General features: G+C 42.0%; 1 protein-coding gene across 4 annotated transcripts in view; it reads left to right on the plus strand.

Moving 5' to 3' along the window:
• The window catches only part of RALYL (RALY RNA binding protein-like), a 678566-nt gene that overhangs the window by 244585 nt on the left and 411205 nt on the right, over positions 1-22776 (plus strand). The window contains exon 1 of one of the 4 annotated variants that reach the window (XM_019549840.1): positions 10505-10645. The exons of the other annotated variants lie outside the window; for them this stretch is intronic. The gene's annotated coding sequence lies outside the window, so the exon portion shown is untranslated. Of the gene's footprint in view, positions 1-10504; positions 10646-22776 lie in introns of those variants that run through there. 4 annotated transcript variants of the gene reach the window in all.

A 22776-nucleotide genomic window follows, 5' to 3' on the forward strand; every position in this document is an offset into this window, starting at 1 on the left:
GCCTTGTGTTTTATCAATAAGGTGAATGTTAATAGTTCCTTACATAATGAGAGCAAATTTGACTCTGTCCTTAACATTAGTTGTCACTGGCTTATGCACCAGTATGTCAAGTGAGAGTAGAATATTACCTGAAAGCTGGGATGGGGTGGGTGGAGGGGAGGAAATGGTCAGTAGACTTATTGACCTTTACCAGTCTGTCTTGCTTCCTTGTCACTCCTTTTTTCCAACTTCCTTGCAAACTTCTTTTCTAATAAGCATGCAACCAGCATATCCCAGGCCACTTACTTGCACAGTATCACACCTCTTCCTGCTTTCCACACCCACCCAGTGCATTTTTCTGGTGTATCTAGTCAGTTGCTTTAAGTTATGACTCTACCTCAGTAGTTTGGCCTTAGTTCACTCCCTCTCCTTTTAAAAAGAAAAGAGGGTTGTGCCACTTCTTAAAAACCTTGATCATAAAAATAAACATTCTGGGCTCTCTGCAGCCACTGAAGATGAGGTAAAATTTTCCCTAAATAGTTAACAATGAAAGAAAATGCTAATTTGACTCTTAATTATGGGACAAGATAAGATTTATTTTTTTAATGCAATATCACCACATTGTTCCCTTATGGGCAGGTCTACATGAGTCTTTAACTGTGGAGTTGACTAATTACCTAGGTAGTAACACAGCAAGACAGTATGTGTAAATATAAGTACCAGCCTGCTGCAGAGTAAAATCCTCCACAGCATAACACATGTAGACACTGGCTGGCTAGGGTGCAAGTGTGCTTCAGTGCAGGTGCTTCCTTCTGGCTAGCCTTACACTGAAGCATGCTTGTGCCCCAGCCAGCCCCTCTGCAGCACATGGTGCCTGGGGGAGCAGCCCTGAACTAGCAGGCTAACCTCCAGGCCACTTGCCAGCCACAGCTGCTTCACCCCAGTTCAATTTGTTGTGCATGACTAAACCGTGGAGCTTATCGCTCTGCAGTTTATTGCTCCCAGGCATGTCGTTTGAACAGTGCACCCAAGAGACAAAAATACTCAAGAGTGATAAGCTCCGTGGCTTTTTCACACACTGTAATTGCATTTGTAGATGCACCTAGTATAATACATTCTGCATCCATCTGAAGGCTTCCTGATCTTTTTATAGGTGATTAGTTAGTGCCCCAAATCATTACAATTTTATTATCCTTTTGTTTTTATCAGAAAACATAGAGACAAATTCAGAGTATCCAGCCTTTTAAGAACATTTTTATTCAACTATGGTTAGAAAGAGAGATCAGGCAGAATGGCAAATACCATAGTCATCAGTAATCTGAAACTGTAGCCACATATATGGATAACAATAAATAGGTTTCTAATACAAGGCTATAGAAGCCAATGGTGACTTGTAAAAATGGAAGAACCCAGAACTTGGAAGTCAGATTTTCCAAAGGTGCATAAGACTCACTTGTTCCCTTTGGTCCTGTTAATAGCTTGTGTGCACTGATGTTGGATTTTAATCTGAAATACACCTGAGCAGCAAACCTTTTCAGTTTTGCACATTGCTAATTGAAAGCTGAACTACAATAATGTAATTCCTCTGTATCTAATGGCAGTGGTGAGAAAAAGATAGCATGCACTCAGTTTTACAGTGTATACAATATCAAAGTGCTATGGAAAACACAAACTGCCTGTAACATGCAGCATATGTTAATGGATAGAAATACAATAAAACTAATAAAAGGGCTATGCAATTTGATTATGTTGCAGTTTATATTTACACTGAAAGAAGATTGCTAAGAAGATATCTGCTTAAAAGGGCCCAGGAGAGCTGCAGCAACTTTGACAGTAGAAATCAGAAGTGTGCAGTCCAGTGAAGAATTAAACTACTGGGAGTAATAATATGGGCTGATGCACTCAATATAGCAGTAATGCCCTCCGAGAAGGATAGAAAATAATTCAGTTCCTCTAGGCTGCACGGAAGCTAAATACAGTATGACAAGAAATAGTAGCAGTACTCATTATGTCTGATTGCTAATTACCCCTTTGAATGATTCAGTTATGCCTGCTACTAGATAATTAGTTTAGTAATTTATGGCTGCAGCACAAACTAGTATTTTAATTTTCACTGCACAGTTTTCACAACACCTACAGTTCAGATAATATCTCCCTTTTTTATTCAATTTTAAATTGCTTTTTTGATAGCCTATGGAAAAAACAGCAATTCTTTCAATTTTCTATCATAGTTTTAATGTTAAATTATCTATTTTTATGGAATTTTATTCAAACCTACACTATATAAAGGTAGGAAATCTTTATCTTCTGCTTCTATTGCAGTTGTTTATCAGATCTGGGACCTGATCCTGATCCTATGAATAACTTTTACTCCAGTGAGTATTTCTATTGCCTGACTTGGGGCTAGAAAAAAGGTTATTCACATGTGTTGGCAGCATTGGACCCTTGGTCATGTCTATATTGCACTAATGATGTTCCTGAGAGTCCCACTGAGAAATGTGCCTCATGACCTTCTCTGCACAGGCTAAACCTGGAAATGAGGCAGCAAAGTCACTTGATGATGTCTCCACCAGCTGTTCCCAAGAACTGGCTGGTGTTTTCAGAAAACAGCATTAGAGGGGGTGCCTTTAAGGGAGATTCATTACCTAATTTCTTCGTTTGGCCCATGCAGGGTGAAAACACTACTTTTTGCACATTACTTACAGAAACATTTTTCTGTATTTGCTGCTATTGCATGTTCATATGCACAAATTGATCCTATTCATATTTACTATTCTACATGCAACTTTGGACTCAGTGTTGTGATTCTGAATTTCAGGGGGTCAGTGGGGTTTGAGAAGCTCATTGCTCTTCAGGAACAGACTTATTTATTTGGAAACAAGTCCTAATATGAAGCATCAGTTATGCCTAGAGAGTGCAAGCATGGCAGCTAATTGGTAATTGGATGTATATTTGGTAATTTGAGAATTGTATTGGGAGGATGAGTTTAGGACAGGATAAGCTACATAAAAAGTTAAGGGAGAGTGGACACTATGAAGGGGAGGGCTGTGGAGGAGATGAGACGGGGTGGGGTGGGGAGGGAAAGAGGGCACTAAAACTGAAATGAAAGGTCTCTTGAGGGAGAGAGCCAAAAGGTAAAAATCATGTCTCGTCCAGTTGGTTTATCAGTGATTCTCAACCAGGGTTATACACTCTGGGATGCCAGGAGATGCTTTGAGGGGTGCTTCAGGGGTGTAAGGGGATGAACAAACTTTGTAAATTATGCAGCGCAAAGACTATCTGTTACATTAGCAAAACATCTAACACAGTGTGGCCCCACACAGCTAATACTGTAATACATCTCTCAAACTTCAGTGGCATGGGAAAACAAAGTCCAGGTAGCCCTTTAAATGGAAAAGTGACAGACCATCATCTGTGCAACAATAAGGCTAACCGCATCTTGTCATGCATCCACAGATGCATCATGAGCAGGTCCAAGGAGGTGATCCTCCCCCTCTATGTGGCACTGGTCAGGCTGCAGCTGGAGTACTGCATCCAGTTCTGGATACCACACTTCAGGAGGGATGTAGGCAACATGGAGCAGGTCCAGAGGAGGCCACTCGCATGATCGGGGGCAGCAGGGCAGGCCCTATGAGCAGAGGCTACGGGACCTGAACCTGTTCAGCCCCCACAAGAGAAGGCTGAGAGGGGATCTGGTGGCCATCTACAAACTGGCCAAGGGGAACCAGCAGGCTATGGGAGAGTCCCTGTTCCCCTGAGCACTACCAGGAGTAACAAGGAATAACGGCCATAAGTTGACCGAGAGTAGATTCAGGCTAGATATGAGGAGGCACCACTTCACAGTCAGGATGGCTAGGATCTGGAACAAACTTCCAAAGGAAGTGGTGCTTGCTCCTACCCTGAGGGTCTTCAAAAGGTGGCTAGATAATCACCTAGCCAGGGTCGTTTGACCCAACATTCTTGCCTATGGCAGCAGGTCAGACTTGATGATCTGCTCTGGTCCCTTCTGACCCTACCAACTATGAAACTAAGGGTGTACTCAGGCTCTCCTTGCCTCACTGTTTCACTACCTTCAGAATCTGTCCCTTCAAGAAAGTAAAAACTATAATACATACATTAGTTTATGAAATGAGGTGCTGCCAAATTCACAAAAGTTATGGAACAGTGCCTTCAATCTAATGAAGGGAGCCTTGAGTCTAACAAGGTTGAGACCCATTGATTCTCTTGCAATATCGGACGTGAAACTTTCTTGTGTATACTATATTTGTACTACAACTTTAGTTGAGTACCAGTTTGCTTATTGTTTCTAGTTACCACAGCTTGCCTAATGGCATCAAAGCAAAATGGCAGTAACCAGTTTTACCACTTGTATAACTGAAGTTTGAAAAACTGAGAATATATTGTACTATCCACTCAAGATTTCTACAAAATAATCCAAGTCATTTCACTCTTTTCTTCCCCATCTGTTCCAACTGGCATCCACTTTTTGTTCAAAATAAAATGGAACACATTGAACCAAATTCAATATTAATATCTCGTCCATATTGTAGGACAATTCACTGCCCCATGCACCCCTATAAGTGCGTGTGTTAATACTTCTTGAGGCTGCTCAGCAAGGTTCTTCCCTGCCCACAGTGCCAGGCTATTCTTAAATACACATAGTATTTTGTAATCTTTGAAGCCATGTTGTAGGGTATGGGTCTTGCATCATTTTTTTTCTCAGGGGCCCTTCCATTTCAGGTCAGGGCTTCAGTGGAACTACTAATGCATTAAGCTAGTTCTTGCTAATTATGAATTTAGGGCTTCTTTTAAAAGAACAAATCCTTAAGGAGCTCAGATAAATATGTATATATATATAAAAAAGAACAAATCCTTGATGGAGGTTAGATAGACAGATAGATAGATATTTATCTGAGCTCCCTCAAAGATTTGTTCTTATATATACATTTTTTTGCTGTCTTTTGTACCCCTTGTACATCACTGCTAATGCATGACTGGTCCCCTTCTTAGAAGGACTTCTCAATGTATTCCTCAGTTAGATGAAAATGTAGAATTTCTAGTTACATGTTAGACAGTCATACCTGTACCTTTGTGTTGGTTTGAATTATGACCTTCATTTTACTCTTCATTTTTCCATTTACCTGCATCTTTTGAATGAGTAAGGAGAATACCAAATCAAACACCCTTACACAAACACAAAATGTAAATTGGAAAGAATTCTTCTTCTCTTCCTCATAGGTCCTTTTTTTCAACCCCCACTGAGAGACTTGTTATACTGTGCCTCAGCTTTACCTTCTGAGAAATGTTGTTGAATCATGGAAAACATATGTGAAACAAATTTATCCCTCACCATTGCAAGCTTACTCTTTTAATGTTCCTTTTTTTTCCCTTTGTGCAAGTTCTTCCATCCTCTATCTTTAATCTGTCCTGGAAAGGTGTCTTGCTGTACCCTATTTGAGTCTCCTCAAGCTCAGAATTGAGGAGGAGGAGTAAAAACTGATCCTGGGGAACTAGACAGTATGATAAGAGACCAAACAATTTCAGACTAGAGACCTTGGGGTGACTTACGTAAATGAATACCTGGGTAAAAAAGTTGGCATTCTATGTCCTCATATTTGCAATGTATTATTTTAAACAGCCCATTAAAAGGCTGAGATGTTGCAAGCATGAGACAGTTTTTGCTGAAAGATATATGAATATTTTGTTCGTTTTCCATACAGTTTTAGTATTTCAGCATTTACATTCCAAAGAAAGAGGAGGTTGGACTAAACATTGGATTATGGCTAGCCTCTTTGCAGAAGTAATTATGTGATTTTCTTGTTCAGGGACAGCAACTGAGATGCTTGGAATATCCAAGGAGGACTAAAAGCGCTCTCAAAATCTTTGCATTACTATTCCTAGCACATTAACACTGTTGCTGACAAATCAGTTGGGACTAGAAGGAAAATATTTAGATGATCAAAATGTTTTTTCCTTATGGGCAGCAGAGCAGATTGTGTTTGTAGGTACTGTATTACTGTGAAAAATATTTGGCATTATGAGTTTATCAAACTTTATTCTTGTTGTTTTGTTTTCACTGCATCCAATAACATGATGTCTGTGGCTTACACCTGCAGTAAGCTGTAGTGTCCTGTTACCCAATGTTTATCTATGCCGTATCAGTGTTCTAAAGGGCAACCCTGACAGTGTTGTTTCTGTGAACATAAAGCTTGTGTTTATTACAGAACAAAACTCTGCCCTTTATAGTGAACAGTCTTGGTTGAAATATGTGTTCTCTGACCCATTTAATAAATAGTTCCCTACTGGTTGGATCCAGCAACTCTTCTCCTTTACTGCTTAAACAAAAAGAACTTGGTGCCTATAAGGCAGGATGTCTAGGCATCATCTTGACCTTTTAAACTTTGTTTGAAGTGACAGGGTTAGTTTCTTTCACCTGCTAACTGGACCCCTGGCAGAGGTTTGAGCTTCTGTAGCTGTAACAAGCCAGCTGCCTAGTCTTTCATTTATTTTCTTTTTTTCTTTTTACATGCTGAGTTTTGCCACTACCAATTAATATAGTAGAAGAATGAATGTATACACAGATGTTACTCAAACAGACTCTTTCTCGATTGAAGCCATGCTGCCTGAACAAAGCAATCCAAAAGCTAGCACTGTCAGCCACGAGATTTCCCTAGGATAGTGAATCTGTTAGTTGCCCAAAGCTGGAATAGTAGATTGTGTACCTGCCCTCCCCCTTCTTGCAGTTTGCATGGGTTGTGGGACATGAGATTGAGGAAGAGAAATCTGGAACAGGTATTGTTCCTTGTGCCCCAACCCCAAGGATTAAAACAGCAACAGCACTGGGGGCCACTGGTATTCAGTGAAATGTAGATAGAATGCCTCAAGCTTAGGCCTGGTACAGACATTCAGTTTTTCCTGGGAGAGTTCCTGCTCTCCCAGGATAAACTATGAGTCTACAAATGTTTTGCTTGCAGGGTAAAAATGGCCATTCTAAGAGAAAAATAACCTGGCAACAACAGGGTTAAATCACTCCTGAGAGAGTTTCTAAGCTTTCATTTATCTTCTGTTTTTGATACATTCCAGATTTTTCATTTCTGGATGGTTCACAGCTTGCTTAATTTGCAGCAAACTACTGAATTAAGGATGAACTGCTCCATGAATGACTTGTGCCTCCTGAGACTCAGGGGAATTGTAGGTGGTAGGGACCACCATTTGTAGGTGGCGGGGACTGCCCGCAGACTTTGGTGGCAGTGTTGGTGGGGGGGGGGGAGGGTGGCAAGCAGAGACCACCCACAGACACCGGCATCAGTGGTGGTCAATCTCAGAGGAAGCATGTGCCACCACTAAGTGTCACCTATGAGCTGCTCAGATTCTTGCTGAAACTTTTACTTAACCAAAGTGGCACCTTTTGATCAGTAACAGTAGCGGGGCCACACAGCTGATTGGAGAAGAGATGCCCTTTGGCATAAAAACCACAACAAGCACCTGGAGCACCTCAGTACAGCTATTTGTTGCTGCTATACTCCTGGCTAGTTTTCAACCCCACATCTTAACAAGGGCCATGGAGCCTAGTCCTACAAAGAATCCAGGGTGTACAAGTCATCAGCTATGGAACAGGGAAAATAGGATGTTACATATAGTAATGTTAGCATTTTATTATCAACTCAACAGTGAGACCTGTTGAACTGTTTAAATATGAAGAAAGAATAATTAGCAAAAATCCATCTTGTCATTAATAAGTCAAGAACATAAGGGATATTTTTTCATAAATGTTAAAATTTTAACAAATACTCAGATTTTTACTAGCTCTTTTGCTATTAAGAATTTTGAAATTTTGACTGACATCTTGACTCACAATCTATAAATTTGATGCATTCAGTCTTTTATAGAAAAGAATACTGGGAAAATACATTTTCTTTTTCTCTAAACAAAAGCCCCTCATGAATGTTACACTTAAGTAGTGATTAACTGGTTAATCATAACTTAAGTGGTGACCTGGCCATATTCAATCAAATGATGGTGTGATTAAATGATGAATGTGCCACACGTTTATTACACAAAATGTGTGATAACTTTCTAGCTGGTCCCTATCATGCCTTTAATTGAATGTTTGGCCAGTGCCCATCCTCTGGATCACACAGGAGTTTTTCAAGATGTCTGTGTGCACTAAAGGCAAGCAGTACCCCTCAGCTGATTGGGATCCCCAGACAGGAAGTGTACCATGTACTCCCCTGCCTGGGAGCTCCAAGCATCTGATCAGGGCACCCAGTCATGGGAGAGCATGATGCACTCCCTTGGTTCTGATCCATATCAGTTTCTAACCAGAGAAGTACAGGGAGGCAAACTTGTTACTGGCATAGTGATAATATGGTATAATAGGACCTGATGTGAAATCCTACAATCATACTTCCTGCAATGCATTGGTGGCATGTTGGAAAGTGTGATTGTTGGGATCTCACATCGAATCCCATCATGCCTTTACTTTAACATTTGTCAGGGGCCTAAAGAGTTTGATCATTGTCCTAGATGAAATCAAAGTCTGAAAGAAATTTATTTCAGCCTCCTAACCTGCACATGATAGTTCACTAGCTATTGACTGCATAGAAGGACATGACTGACACTAATTTTCATATTAAAAAATAAACAAACAAGGTTTTGGAAAAAATATACATTTTAACTGGAAATATGAATTTCCCAGGCATAAGACAAAAGGTAGAGTCTAGTAACTGTGATAGTGTTAGTATCTATGCTGTACAATTTATTAGAATTGTGTGTGTTGGGGCTATTGTTTACAAAGCTCCAGTGTCCTAAACTGATGCCTGCATAAGATAAACTTCACACACTTTATTTTACCTTTTTGTTTGTTTCTAGTTGGAGATGGAATAGGAGATTGTAGGTTTTAGTAGGCTAATTCTGATAAATCTAGCATTAATATTTTAAAACTTGATCCCTTACCAGCAGAGCTAATATGGGACATCCCCAAATGTCCACATGTTGTATGAACATGGATAAGTATCTTGAAAATACATTTTCAGCCATTATCTTGGGAAAATCCCTTTGTCATACATGAAGTCTTTTCACTGGGGTACGGAAAAACTGATTTAAAAGTTAGGAATGTGGGGTCTTGAGTTCATGCTTGGCATGATCACAGTCCATTCTAGTGCTGTGGGAGATGGCCTAAAACTAGAAAATGCATGGGATTTCCATTATTAACAGTATATCTTAGAAGATCACACTTTAAGATGTATGTGACAAGGTCATTAAGATCTATGAAGTGTTGAACAAGTCCTGGCTTGTAATAGGCTGCCTAGGGAAAAGTATGAAAGGAAGGAGAAATGGGATCCAAGAAAAAGGTGTGTCCTCTCTTTCCTAGCTTATGGAAATAGGAAAGCCTTGGGGATTATTGTCCTCCATTTTTCAGTTGACTTGCCTTTGTTTTTTGTGACTATTTTGTGAATCTTAGATAAATACTGAGAAAAGGGATGTTAAAAGACTGAGGCTGGGAGCACTGTTTCCCTTTCCTAGCTGGCATGACTTCCAGCGAGCATAACACATGGCCCTGCTCAATGCCTTTAGAGCTTCTCAACCCATTGTTCAGATCAGTAAGCACAGAAAGCCACTTAATCGGACATGAAAAGCATCAGGGCCTGCAGAATGATAAAATAGGAAATAAAGTAAAAAAAAGATGTGAGGAAATGCCAGTATGTCCTTATTTAGTTTCAAAATTGGACAGTTTGGTATCAGAAGACCATTTAAAGAGGCACTTATGCCTCTTCAGCATTGAATTTCTCCATGTCTCACCATTTGCTCAAAGAAGCTATTTTCTTTGTGGGCTTAAAAGACTTAATATAGTTGCAGTACTTTCCTTCAACAATATGCTGAAAATAAGAGGAAAAGTTGTTAACAAGGAAGATTACTGAATTTCAAAAGATTGCTAGATCTCTAAGTGGGTATTATGCCATTGTAGCCTTTTCCACTACCATTTACAGCAGTGGTCTCCAACCTTTTTAAGTAGGAGATCACATTTGGCATTTAAAAGCAACCCAAGATCTATCATGTGTTGCTGCCACCCCCTGCCCCCAGCCAGCAGGTAAGTTTGCAGGGAGGGAAGGGGGAGGGAAGATAGAGGCAGGGGGAAAAAAATATTTGGGGGAATGCCTCCCCAGCAAGTAACTCCCACCTGGCCAGGGCCCCACTCAACTTACCCCTGCTTCTGCCTCTGCAGCACTGTTCCTCACCATGGGGGCCTCGATCTAGCCCCTTCCCCTCCCCTCCCCCATGGGGTGAACTCTTGGGCTGGGGCTCATGCATACACATGGGCACTTGACCCCCCACCCCAGCCTCAGATCGACTCCAAGAGACTCTGAGATCTACTGGTGGATCAAAATCCACTGGTTGGTGACCACTGACTTACAGTTCATAGTCTTCCCACTCACTTGATGATCACAAGGATTTAGTTTACATCACTCTGACATGCTTGCTAGAGATAAACAAAAATAAATGGGTAATATTAATTGATATTTTTGTTCTCTCCAAGACCAAGTAAAATTTCTGTGCATCATGGAACCTCTGAATGATTATCAAGAGATGCTGTTAACGATGATCCAAAGATTTGATTTGCGTAAACTCAACTCTTAAGGGCATTTGTTTTTCAATGTCAATTATGGTGAGGACTTTAAATAATTCTCTTTATGGTGATATATATTTCAAGACTGCTTTTGTTCAACTAACATTATTCTTCATTATATTTTACTTGTAGCACTATCTGTACAATATTCATTTCATTTAGATCAGTGAATACACATTATTTATGGTTTTAAATAAAATCTCTTACTAAGTCAGTCCATCAGCAGACCAGTGTCTTGGAAAAATGAAAGGTGCAGTAGAAAGAGGATTCTACATTCATCTTTATTACTTCTTTATTGCTCACAATTTATAGCTAGTGAAATTTGTGTGTGCGTGCACTGTGTATGGTGAGGTAAAAGAAGGGGAAGACACATGGACAAACACATAGCTACTGTGAACTGACATTTTATCAAAAGTCCTTAAAAGACGAGAAAACTATATTGGAAATTAAAAGTGAAATGAAATTGTTTTATATGAATAAGAATTATTGAGTGAGTTCAGCGAGACAGCCCATCTAGATTTGACATTTGATTTGGGGAATTAGTGCTGTTTGCTCTTTCTGTGTATGTACAACAGAGAAGAGAGCAAAAGTGAGAAGAACAGAGAGCAGGGAGAAGTAGAAGGAAGAAGAGCATCTCCACTGTATGCAGTTGTATCAATCAGCCCTAGCAGAAGGGCTAGGAAGCCCTCTTGGCTAAACAGGGAAATCATGGTGCTCTTAAGAAAGAAGAAAGAGGCTTATAAACAATGGAAGCTTGGGGCAGGCTCCAAGGAGGACTATTCCACGATGGCCTGCATTTGTAGGGAACAGATAAGACAGGCTAAAGTGGCAACCAAACTTAGAATAGAAACAAGAATCAAGGACAACAAGAAGTCTTTCCTGAGGTACATAGGGAGCAGGAGGAAAACAAATGGGAGTGTGGGTCCATTGCTCAACAACTCAGGAGAGCTGGTTACTGGCACCCAAGAGAAAACTCCTGAATGACTACTTCACCTCAGTCTTTCACTGGACCAAGGAGAAAACAATGCCAGGTACAGTACAGGATGAGCACGGTAAGAATAATCATCTTCCTACTATTGCCGTAGAACTGCTGTATGACCATTAAAAACAATTAGACATATACAAGTTAGCGGGACTGGATGATCTTCATCTGAGAGTGCTGAAGGAACTGGCCAAAGTCACTGCAAAACCCCTGGCAAAACTCTTATACAACTTGTGGTACTCTGGAGAAGTCAATGAAGACTGAAAGGGGGTCAGTGTGGTGCCCGTCCACAAGAAGGGCAGGAGGGAGGATCCAGGTAACTATAAGCCAATCAGCCTAACTTCCATCCTAGGGAAAATCCTACAAAAGTTCATCAAGGAGTCTATCTGCGATAAGCTTGCAGAAGGTAATATTCTGAATGATAGCCAGCATAGTTTCATCACAGGCAGGCCTTGGCTTACCAACCTCATCTCCTTCTATGACCAGGTAACTCGCCACCTGGACATGAGGGAACAGGCTGACAATGTATACCTTGACTTCCAAAAGGCCTTTGGTCTGGTAACCCATGATGTCCTCATGAGAAAAGTGGATGATTGTGGGCTTAACTCCAAGACAGTCAGATGGCTGAGAAACTGGATGCAGGATAGAACCCAGAGAGCCATAGTGAATGGATCTGTGTCTTCCTGATGAGAAGTGGACAGCAGTGTCCCACAGAGGTTGGTGCTTTGTCCAATACTTTTCAAAATCCTTATTAATTATTTGGATGTGGGGGTGAAGAGCTCACTGGCCAACTTCACAGACAACACCAAGTTACGGGGAAGTGTGGTCATGCTTGAAGATAGGCTACAGATACAGGCAGACATAGACAGACTAGCAAGTTGGGCAGTTCAGATTCTGATTAAGTTTAACATTGAGAAATGTAAAGTGCTGTACCTGGGGACAAGCAACTCCCAACACACCTACAGGCTTGGTGGCACCAAACTGACTAACACCATGAATGAAAGGGACGTGGGGGTAATAATAGACCACAGTATGAATATGAGCTGGCAGTGTGATGCTGCAGCCAACAGAGCAAATAATACTCTGGCATGCATCAATTGATGCATATCCAGCAAAACCCAAGAACGAGATTCTTCCATTATACTCAGTCCTGGTGAGACCACAGCTGGAGTACTGCATCCAGTTCTGGGCACCACACTTTAAAAAAGACATGGACAAGCTTGAGAAAGCCCAAAAAGAGCCACCCATATGATCAGAGTCTTACATGGCAAGCCATACAAGGAAAGGCTGAGGGATCTGGGACTCTTCAGCCTGAAGAAAAGGCTGAGAGGGAACGTGGTAGCAGCTTATTGCTAAACTAGGGGAGTACATCAAGGGCTCAGTGAGCAACTGTTCACCAGGGCACCTGAGAGGTAAACTAGGAGTAATGGCCACAAAATCCTGGAAGATTGGTTCAGGCTCAACATTAGGAAAAACTTATTCACAGTCAGGGTGCCCAAAGTGGAATAAGCTCCCTCCAGAGATGGTGCAATCACCTACCCTGGAAATCTTCAAGAGGAGACCTTCCTGGGGTTCCCTGATGTCCCCAGTTACCTTTCCTGCTTGGTGCAGGGGGCTGGACCTGATGATATTCCAAGGTCCCTTCCAGCCTTACAATCTATGAAACCCAGAAGCACTTGAAGGCAAACTCTACAGAGCACAAGATCAAGGTTAGCAAGACAGTGCCTGGCCAGATGTGCTTACCTCCCAACTTTGTAGATTTTTAGACTATGTGCCTCCCCCGTCTCGAATATGTGCTCACGTGCCACCTTAGTATGTGTGCCTGGTGTTGGGTGCTGTGTGGGCTCTTGTGACCTCTGGAGGGGTCCTCAGTCACCCTGGGGAAAACCCAGAAACTCTCCTGGTATGACTTTGATTGAATCTTCAGTAGTGGGTTCCCCTGTTAAGGACTCTCCTAGATAGGTTATGCCTCCTGACGGGTGTCCATGGGGCTCCACCTCCCCTACACCCCTTCCATACACCAGCCTCCAGGACGAATCACTTGGTCTTCATGTGGCTTGCCCTTTGTTCACATCAATCCTTGCTCTTCACGTCACCTGAACCATGACCTGGCTCTTCCCTGTCCCTGTGCTCTTGTGGCGGCTGGATTGCCCTGACCTCTTGGTGTTTCTTCATGGTCAGCCAGCCACCTGCCATGGGTCTGAGGCAGCTCCTGTATCCCAGAGCATTGCCCATGCCCTGGCTGAGACAACAACAAAAATCCCAAAGAAAAAAGGAATCCTGGCATTTAAAAAAAAAAAAAAAAGACGACGAGAAAAAGAAGACAAGGGAAGTAGGCTAGCAGCCCCTCATTCCTCACAGGCCCTGTGCCTGGGGTTTAGGCTGTCCCCCGATGCTGCTTTAGGTCCTCCCTCCTGCCAGGGGCCTCTCTTCCTTCCCTGATGCTGGCTCTCCTGTTGCACACTGGCACTGCCTGCGCTCGGTGTGGAGCGCACCTTCTTTGCGGGCCATTTCCTCTGCTTTCCCTCTGTCTGTCCTGGTACCAGCTGTTATCCTGGCTGGGAGGCCATTCTGAAATGACATCAGCCGCCCGACCCAGCTCCAACCAGAAGTAGGTGTGGCTTACAAACCGCGCGGTCATCTCTTCTCAGCGCAGCTCATCTCATGCTTCCTGGCCTGAAATTTGTGAGTTTGCCCTGGTTTCAGGGCTTTCCTTGTAGGGGTGGGTCACCCACATCCCCCATCCTACCGTGGGAAGGGTTCCCCATCCCACAGTGACTGTATCCCTGGAACAAATTATAATCTACATGATTTTTAATACCATTCAGAGTAGCCTTCCATCCCCTCCCATGCCTCTTGCTTTCATCAGAGACAGGAGGCCATAGGAGGGAGATCACCAGCCACATGTAATGTAAGCAAATTAAAGTCCATCTACTTAAAGGTGGAACTTAAAGGTGGAAAGTCCATCTACACTAGAAATTCTGGTGGTAGTCAAACTTAGTACAGCCTCAAAAGTGGAAGGCATCTATAGAAGACTAGTGGTGACTGGGACATGCATTGGATCAATATGTCATACAGGAAAACTTCAGCTGACAGTCACCTCAATTTAACACTACCTTCACTTGGTAGATGCCATTGGAGGAGGACAGCAATATATGTACTGCTTGTGTTCTGCAGGTGAATCTTCCTTGAGCGTTGTGGCCCCAGCTGGATTAAAGTGGTGCCATTTAGAGAGTATATTTTATCAGCCATATAGTGTTCTACCAGAACTTTGAACTATTGATTTAGAGAGAAAAAGTTCATTTATTGGATCACTGATGCCACTTAGAGTACCCTGTTTGTTTTTTTTATTGGAAGACTCCCACTCCAGTCAAAATGTGATTTGTTCATGACCTATAACAAAATTACAGTTTAATGGTGATGTGCTTATCTGGTCAGTCATTGTTCTCTGTGGTCAGACTTCTGTAAGAATTAGTACATAATTCTGATGAAGATACAGGGACTGATCAGAGGTTGCAAATTCATTTTGCATGATTATATCTCTAAGGAGCTTTTCAGCTGTTATGAGTTTGGGTAGTTATGATTTGGGTAAGATTCCAATTAGAAATGTGGATGAGAGAGTCTCCAAGCATTATTAACAATCTCTGGGTGAAAATTATATTTAAACTTCTCAGTTGGTGTGTTCACAATTTAAAAGAAAATAGGATTGCATTACTGGAAGACATAATTTTAAGTATTGGACAGTTTTTTGCTCTCCTTTTCAAAGATTGCATTCCAAATATAGTGATTCATTTGCCAAATACCTGCTTACAGGAAAGCAAGGCTTTGTTTGTGTAGGTAAGATTTATTTTGTGTATGCTTTTACTCCTGTACCATGCAAGAGGGTAATGTTTTATATTTGGAGAATAAATTCCTTGGCAAAGTTATAAAAAGTTTTTTTTCCTGAAAAAAAAGAAAAAAAAAATACCCCTACAGTGTGTTATACCAAGCTACTAATATAGAAATATGTGGAAAGGGAAATCACAGTTCTGTAAGAAGGCAACATTTTAAATTAAATTGACTAATGTCTATTAGTTGCTAGCTCCCAAGCCAGTGGTGGATTTAATGTAAATTGGAAAGGTGAGACTTTCAATTAAATTCTTTGTTTTATTTTTTAAAGTGAGCACTGCGTACTGTTTTTGGTTGGTAAGAATTTACTTTCCATTTAATAGAATTTAAAATAGAATCTCAGATTTAATCACTTTAAAGTATCCAGGCCATTCACTGACTTGAAGTCCTTGGTCCTGAAGCCACAACAATCTGCTCTGACTTTGTTGCCTAGCAGTTCATAGGAGTAACTGACCACTTAGCATTTGGGGGTGTCTTATGGAATTTCCACATGTCTGAACTCTAAGGTTGTTCTATGGCAGCCTCAAACTCTAAATTAGTTTTCAAATCAATTGATATACATTAATCATTCCTAAACATTTTGGAATGAAGGATCTGTGTCAATCCATGACATTTCTCATAGTCAACCTTTTATCAAAGTTCTGAATAGTGTAACTTGAGTGTTTCTGAAGTTGCACAGGACCTTAAATAATCCACAGACTAGTTTCCATAATCTTATGGATCACAGTTTGGGAGCCCATGTCACAGATGGAAAATGCCACATTTTTGTCCACAGTAATCTGTTCATTACGTTGTGAAAGTCAGCCCCTCTAACATGCTTTAAAATGCAACATGATGGCTTTTGGTGTCTGATGTTCTTTTCTATTCATGGAATTCAGTAATAATAAATCAGTTAGGGCAGGGGTTCTCAAACTTTGTGATACCATGATCCCAAGTTCTGGATGGCAGCAGCAGGGAATGGGGAGCTCGCATGCAGCAGCTGCCACCACCATCCACCACTCTGAGGTGCTGCTGCACGCTGCTTCCCCACACTGCTACATGTACCCCCTGGGAAGCTTTCGACCCCATTTTAAGTTGCTTGTGACCCGCCTGGGGGTTATGACCCACATTTAGTGGTCTTTAGAAATTTTAGCAGGGATTGTTAATGAGGATATGAACCCATACTTAATATGTAATTTATCTTTTAAATAAAAAGTTGGAAATAATTGGGTCTGTTTAAAAAAACAAATTTTATCCAAATATCTTGAAGATACAGGATCAGTCCTTCCCCAAACTATGGTTCACAAAAGAATATACCTGAATTTTTTTTTAATTTTTGTTTTTTGTTTTTTTGTTTTTTTAGTACAATATTCTAATGTGACAGGCAAATGAAAATTCTACTTCAAGGAAACTCTTTAAAGTTCCAAAATGTAGTTGTATTCGACATTAGAGACTTTGTATTAAAAAGTTTCCATAGATACAGAGATGCCTGTACTGAGCTAATCTAATAGCAAAGGTACTGGAATATGGGTGTCTATCCATCGCCATATGGCTATGTTGCTACATTGCTGTGCTTTAATATTTCCCTTTGGAAGTTCTAAAGCGCGGCACTATGGGTGGTTACTGCACTGTGCATGTGGCACAAGGGTAGAATTCACCACTACATTGCCATAGCAGCATGCTATACCCAGGGAGCGTGTTGCTATAGCAACACAGCTGGTGATCATGTGTAAACACATGTGAATGCTACATCACCATAGCACACCATACGGTGATGTAGAGTGTCACTACTTTGTTGTAGGGCAATGTGTAGATGCGCCCTGTGAGAGGCATCACCAAGGAAAGCTTGCTTTGCAAATTTAAAGGAGTTATTGCAATAGGAGGCGAAAATAACTATTGTCACTTTTTTACACATTTACAAGTCTAGCTATGGTTCTGCTGGTATGCTAAGCAATATCCTTGTGCTTTTTTTTGCTAATGCTCCCTCATATATCTGCTTCTACTTGTTATCTTATGTTATGGTGATAAATTCTTTGGGGACAGGTACTGACCTTTTGTTCTAGACCCTAGATCCATGTGGAGGGCTTGTAGGTATGCGATCATTACAAACAAATTATGATAATTAGGAAATAGTAAAAGCATATTAAAGTATTTTAGAGCCTAGGATAACCTGTTTAATTTCCTAAAATATTAATATTGCCACCAGCTTTTCCTTGAGTGTTATAGTTGAGTCTGAAATGCTTCAAATGTTTATTACAGTGAATAATGCTAAATAACAATTGACAGAGAAGCATGATAGAGAATTGATAGATTACAGCAGGGTTCCTCTAAGTGTCATGTAATTATGAAATGGCCCGTACATATTACAAAATATTTTAATTCTTTATCAAACTTCTTTCATTTTTATTCTTTTACACATGCACAGTTTTAGAGCAGGGGTGTACAACCCCTGACCTGAAGCTAAATCTGGCCAGCCACTAGAGCTGGGTCATCTGGTTCTGTCACTCCCCTGGGTGTGAGAATTTGGCAGCAGGGGAGCAGGCACACCACTCCCCTGCTGCCAAAGCCCAATCCTAGCATATGGGGCCAGGCAGAGAGCAGCACATGGCCCTGGGGCCTGCAAACAGATCCTTTAGTTACTCCTGGAGTCCATTAGTCTCACCAGCAGCAGAACAGGCACCCAGGCATCTCCATGGCTTTTCTGCATGAACTCTACTTCCCCTGGCAGGTGCCAGAGCACTAACTGCCTTCAGTCCCAGCCCTGGGGTTTATATGTGCCCAGGGCCCTGCCTTCTTCCAGTCAGTTGACGGGTCAGGTACTACCGAATTCCCTCATTAGCCTGCTGACACAGCAACCTGCACCTGTGGGGTTTCTGCCTGGCTCTTAGGGCCCCCTCTCTAGGCAGTTTCTGCCCTTAAAGGAGCAGGCATACCTTAGTGCCTTGCGATAGTAAGCTGGCTCCATATATTCATTGTTTATATATACTTTCTTCACAAAGCCAAGCACTGGATATAATATGTGAATTCCTAAGTTACATAATAGCTGTGTAGGATCATATACAGTATATGATACCTGGCTGGTGGTACCTGGCAGACTTTGCACCTGAGCGGATTCTGCCACCTTTAAAACTTTTAGTTATTCTGTATAATGGATTAAATTAAATTACTTTGAATGAAGTAGGCCATGACATGCTAAATAGATATGCTTTTAATATAAGCTCACCTGTGGAGCCATCTGTTGACTTGTCTTGTCACAGGGGTCAAGATGGGAAAAATTGGTTGGAGGGTTACAGATCAGATCAAGAGGAGGTGCAGTGGGACAGATGCACCTCCCTTTCAGTTGACCACACCATGAGAGCAGAAGCTGGGGACTTCTTTTTTTAAGTCCCCAAAACTAGTAATAATCCCCCATTCTCTTCTGCTTTGTGTTCAGTGATACTTTGCCTCCTCCCCTTCTCCACCCCCCATCCCTTGCCCATTACTGATGCTGTCCATGGTTGTCCTGGGGGCAGAGATCATGAGGGGCTCCATAGCTACGCCTGCCCATTCCAACCCAGCTCAGCCAGGGGCAGCAGCAGCTACAGGCAGATGCCTCATCCTTGTTCATTCTCCCCAGGTGGTCACTGCCAGCTTGGGGAAAATGCACAAGTGAAGGGAACTTGTCTGCTGCTGCAGCTGTCTCTAATCTAGGTAAACCTGGCTCCATGTGCAGCCCAGCTGCAGCAGATGAGGAGCAGCTCTCTAGAGCTCCACCACCAGGGCAGCTGGATACCGCAACAGTAGAGAAGAGCTTGCCAGAGAATGGGAGGTGGGAAAGGAGGGAAAGTTTAGCTGAGCATAGATGGGAAGAAAAAGAGAGGGAAGATTTTTACTTGAGGAACTTAGAAATAGTCCCATGCTATTGCTCTGGTGGTACAATCTGCCCTGGTTTGGAATCCTGAATCCACCCATAGATGATACTTTCAAATCAATTATGTGAAATAATGAGGGAAAGTGGTTTTTTTGATTAATAGTAGAGGGTCCTTCTCATGGATACATGCTAGAGTACATCATACACAAATTCAAAGGTAGTCACAAGATTTCTATTTGTTTTGTTGTTTAAAGACTACTTTCAGAGTTTAGATGGAATGTGCTATGCAACTACAAAGTATTACTGTGTTTATGGATGTATTTATGGACACACACCATCCCTCAATGTTCCTTATAGATATCTATTATTCTACATATTGTGGCCTTAATTCTAGTCTGTTTGTGGCAGTTCATAATGAATATAATTGTTGTAGTTCAGTTTGCTTTTTTCCCCACAAATTATTAATGAAAATATTCAGGCAATATGTATTTTTTAACATCTGTATCCATTATCAACATAATAACATTTCTCTGTAGGACTATTATAGAATAATAGAAAATTGGGGTTGGAAAGGATCTCAAGAGGTCATCTGGTCCAACCCTTGGCTTAGATCAGAACCATCTTCAGGTAGATCGTTCCAGCCAAGGCTTTGTTGAGCCAGGTCTTAAAATCCTCCAAGGATGAAGATTCCACCACCTCTGGGTAACCCATTCCAGTTCTTCACCACCTTTTAGTGAGAGAGTTTTTTGTAATATCCACCATAAATCTCCCATGGTTAAGGTAGTTAAAGGCTGCTATCACATCTGTCCTCAGTCCTCTCTTCTGCAGACTAAATAAGCCCAGTTCCCTCAGCCTTTCTTCATAAATCATGTGCCTCAGCCCCCTAACAATTTTCATTGCCCTCTGCTGGACTCTTTCCAACTTGTCTGCATCCTTTCTGTAGAGGGATGCCCAAAACTGGAGACAGTACTTCAAATGTCACCTCAACTCTGCAGAATAGAGGGGAATAATTTAATCCAGTATGCTGTTAGTCTTCTTGGCAACAACAGCATACTATTGACTTGTATCCAGCTTATTGTCCACTGTAACCCCCAGGTCCTGTTCTGCAGAGATGCTGCTTTGCCAGTTGGTCTCAAGCCTAAGTACAGGACTTCCATCCTAAGTATGGGATTCTTCCATCCTAAGAATACTTTGCACTTGTCCTTGTTGAACCTCATGAGATTGCTTTTTTTGTCCCATTCCTCCAATTTGTCTAGGTCACTCTGAATCCTAGCCCAACCCTCCTGCATATGTATTATTCCCCTCCAGATTGGTGTCATCAGCAAACTTGCTGAGCATGGAACTCATCCAGATTGTTAATGAAGATATTGAACAAAACTGGCCCCAGGACTGACTCCTGGGGCACTCCATTTCATATCAGCTGGTCACAGATGATGTAGCATACCTGTGCTGGTGTTCTTCAGCATCCGGACAACCACAATTTATAGCCACTCACTACTCTTGTCCCACCACAACTTTGGTATAATCTTATGAGATAAGAGGCTGTACCTGATTTTTATGTGGCTGCAATTAGATCTCATCATAGTCTTCTGACAGGGTTCTTCTTCAGCTCCCTTCCTCCCGTACACCTTGCTCCCTTGCCTCCCTTTGATAAATTGAGCTGTTGTTCTCTAGGTTATGGATCTTGAGAAGGGAACAAAAAACTAGTAAGCACCAAAAGAAAACAAACCAGACAATATATCTATCCCCAAAAAAGGGTTGTTGTTTCCCTTCTTCCAAATACCCTATCTTGTTTGAAGGGTGTGCACAGCTTTGGGTTTCACCTTCCCGGTCTGACGGTTCCCCACTCTTCAGCTTGAGCTTTACCTCAGTCTTCATCGTCCACCTAATTACACGCACTGAGTCACCTCCTCAAGGTGCCTCGTGCCAGGTTAAGGCCCAACCCAAAATCCAGTTTATGGTCCCCTAGCATAGCCCAAAAAAAACTTTAAGCCATCTTAGGTAAGGCTTTCCCCCATCTGGGACCCTGCTCCACAGTCAATGTTCACAGCAAAAAATGAAGAAAAAAACACCCTCCTTTAAGAGCATAGTTTATTTGCTCATAGCCTCTGGGGCCATCAGCCCTGAGCTGCTGCTGTCATCTGCTGCTTCCAGGCTCTCAGTCCTGTCATGGTCTTCACAAGCCCTACAGCTGGCTGGGCTGGGTAGCTGCAACCAGCATCTCTTCTGTGGCTTTCAGCTCCCTCTGTTGCTACTGTCTCTGACAGCCTGTAAATGCAACCCCCTGTTCTTCCACATGGCCTTTCCTTCTCCCTTAGCACGCTTCCCGCTAGCTTTTTATTTCTGGCTCTGGCCCTTTCTGGGCTCATCAGGTTCCCTGTTGACAGGACAACAGCTTCTTGTAGCTGGAGCTCATCTAGTGAGCTTTGGCACCCCTATGGAGCTGCCAGCATGTCTCCAGGAAGGGTGTGCCTCATAGCCAGGGTAGCTGTGTTCCCTGATTGTTCCTGCCGTGTAAGTTACTGATCTTGCTCCAATTCCTATCACACCAGCTGCCTACTAGATCTCGAGCCATTGATTGCTACCTATTGAGCCCGATGATCCAGCCAGCTTTTTATCCACCTCACAGTCCATTCATCCAACCCATACTTCCTTAACTTGCTAGTAAGGCTGCTGTGAGAGACTGCATCAAAAGGCTTGCTAAAGTCACAGTATATCACATCCACTTCTCTCCCTGCATCCACAGTGCCATTCATCTGATCACAGAAGGCAATAAGTTTGGTTAGGCATCACTTGCCCTTGGTGAATCCATTCTGACTGTTGCTAACCACCAGAGATCCTGGTTTTCTCTGATTTTAAAAAAGGTCCAATTTACAGATAGAAAAAAGTAACCCCATATCCACATTTGTCCACGATTAAAATGAAACACCACTATCTATATAGATATATGGATAGTGGTGTTATATAGATACATAGATACATAGTGGTGTTTCATTTTAACCATGGAAAATGTGGACTTAGGTTACTTTTTTATATCCGAACACTGGGCTTTTTTTTTTTTAATCTGAGAAAACTAGGATCCCTGCTAATCACTATCTTCTCCTCCAAGTGCTTAGGAATGGATTCCTTGAAGATCTGCTCCATGATTTTTCCAGTGACTGAGATGAAGCTGACTTTAGTTCCCTGGATCTTCCTTCTTCCCTCTTTTAAAGCTGGGCACCATATTTCCCCTTTTCCAATCATCCAGGACCTCCCTCAATTGCCATGAGTTTTCAAAGACAATGGCCAGCAGCTCTGCAATCGTATCAGCCAATTCCCTCAGCATCCTCATATGCATTGCATCCAGCCCCACAGACTTGTACACATCCAGCTTTTCTAAAGAGTCCCAGATTAAGGACAATAAGAAGTCCATCTTTAAATACATAGGGGGTATAAAGAAGGTTCCAGGTAACATGGGGCCCCTGCAGGACA

This window comes from Crocodylus porosus, unplaced genomic scaffold, assembly GCF_001723895.1.
Source record: "Crocodylus porosus isolate Cpor-Errol unplaced genomic scaffold, CroPor_comp1, whole genome shotgun sequence".
Taxonomy (NCBI): Eukaryota; Metazoa; Chordata; order Crocodylia; family Crocodylidae; genus Crocodylus; species Crocodylus porosus.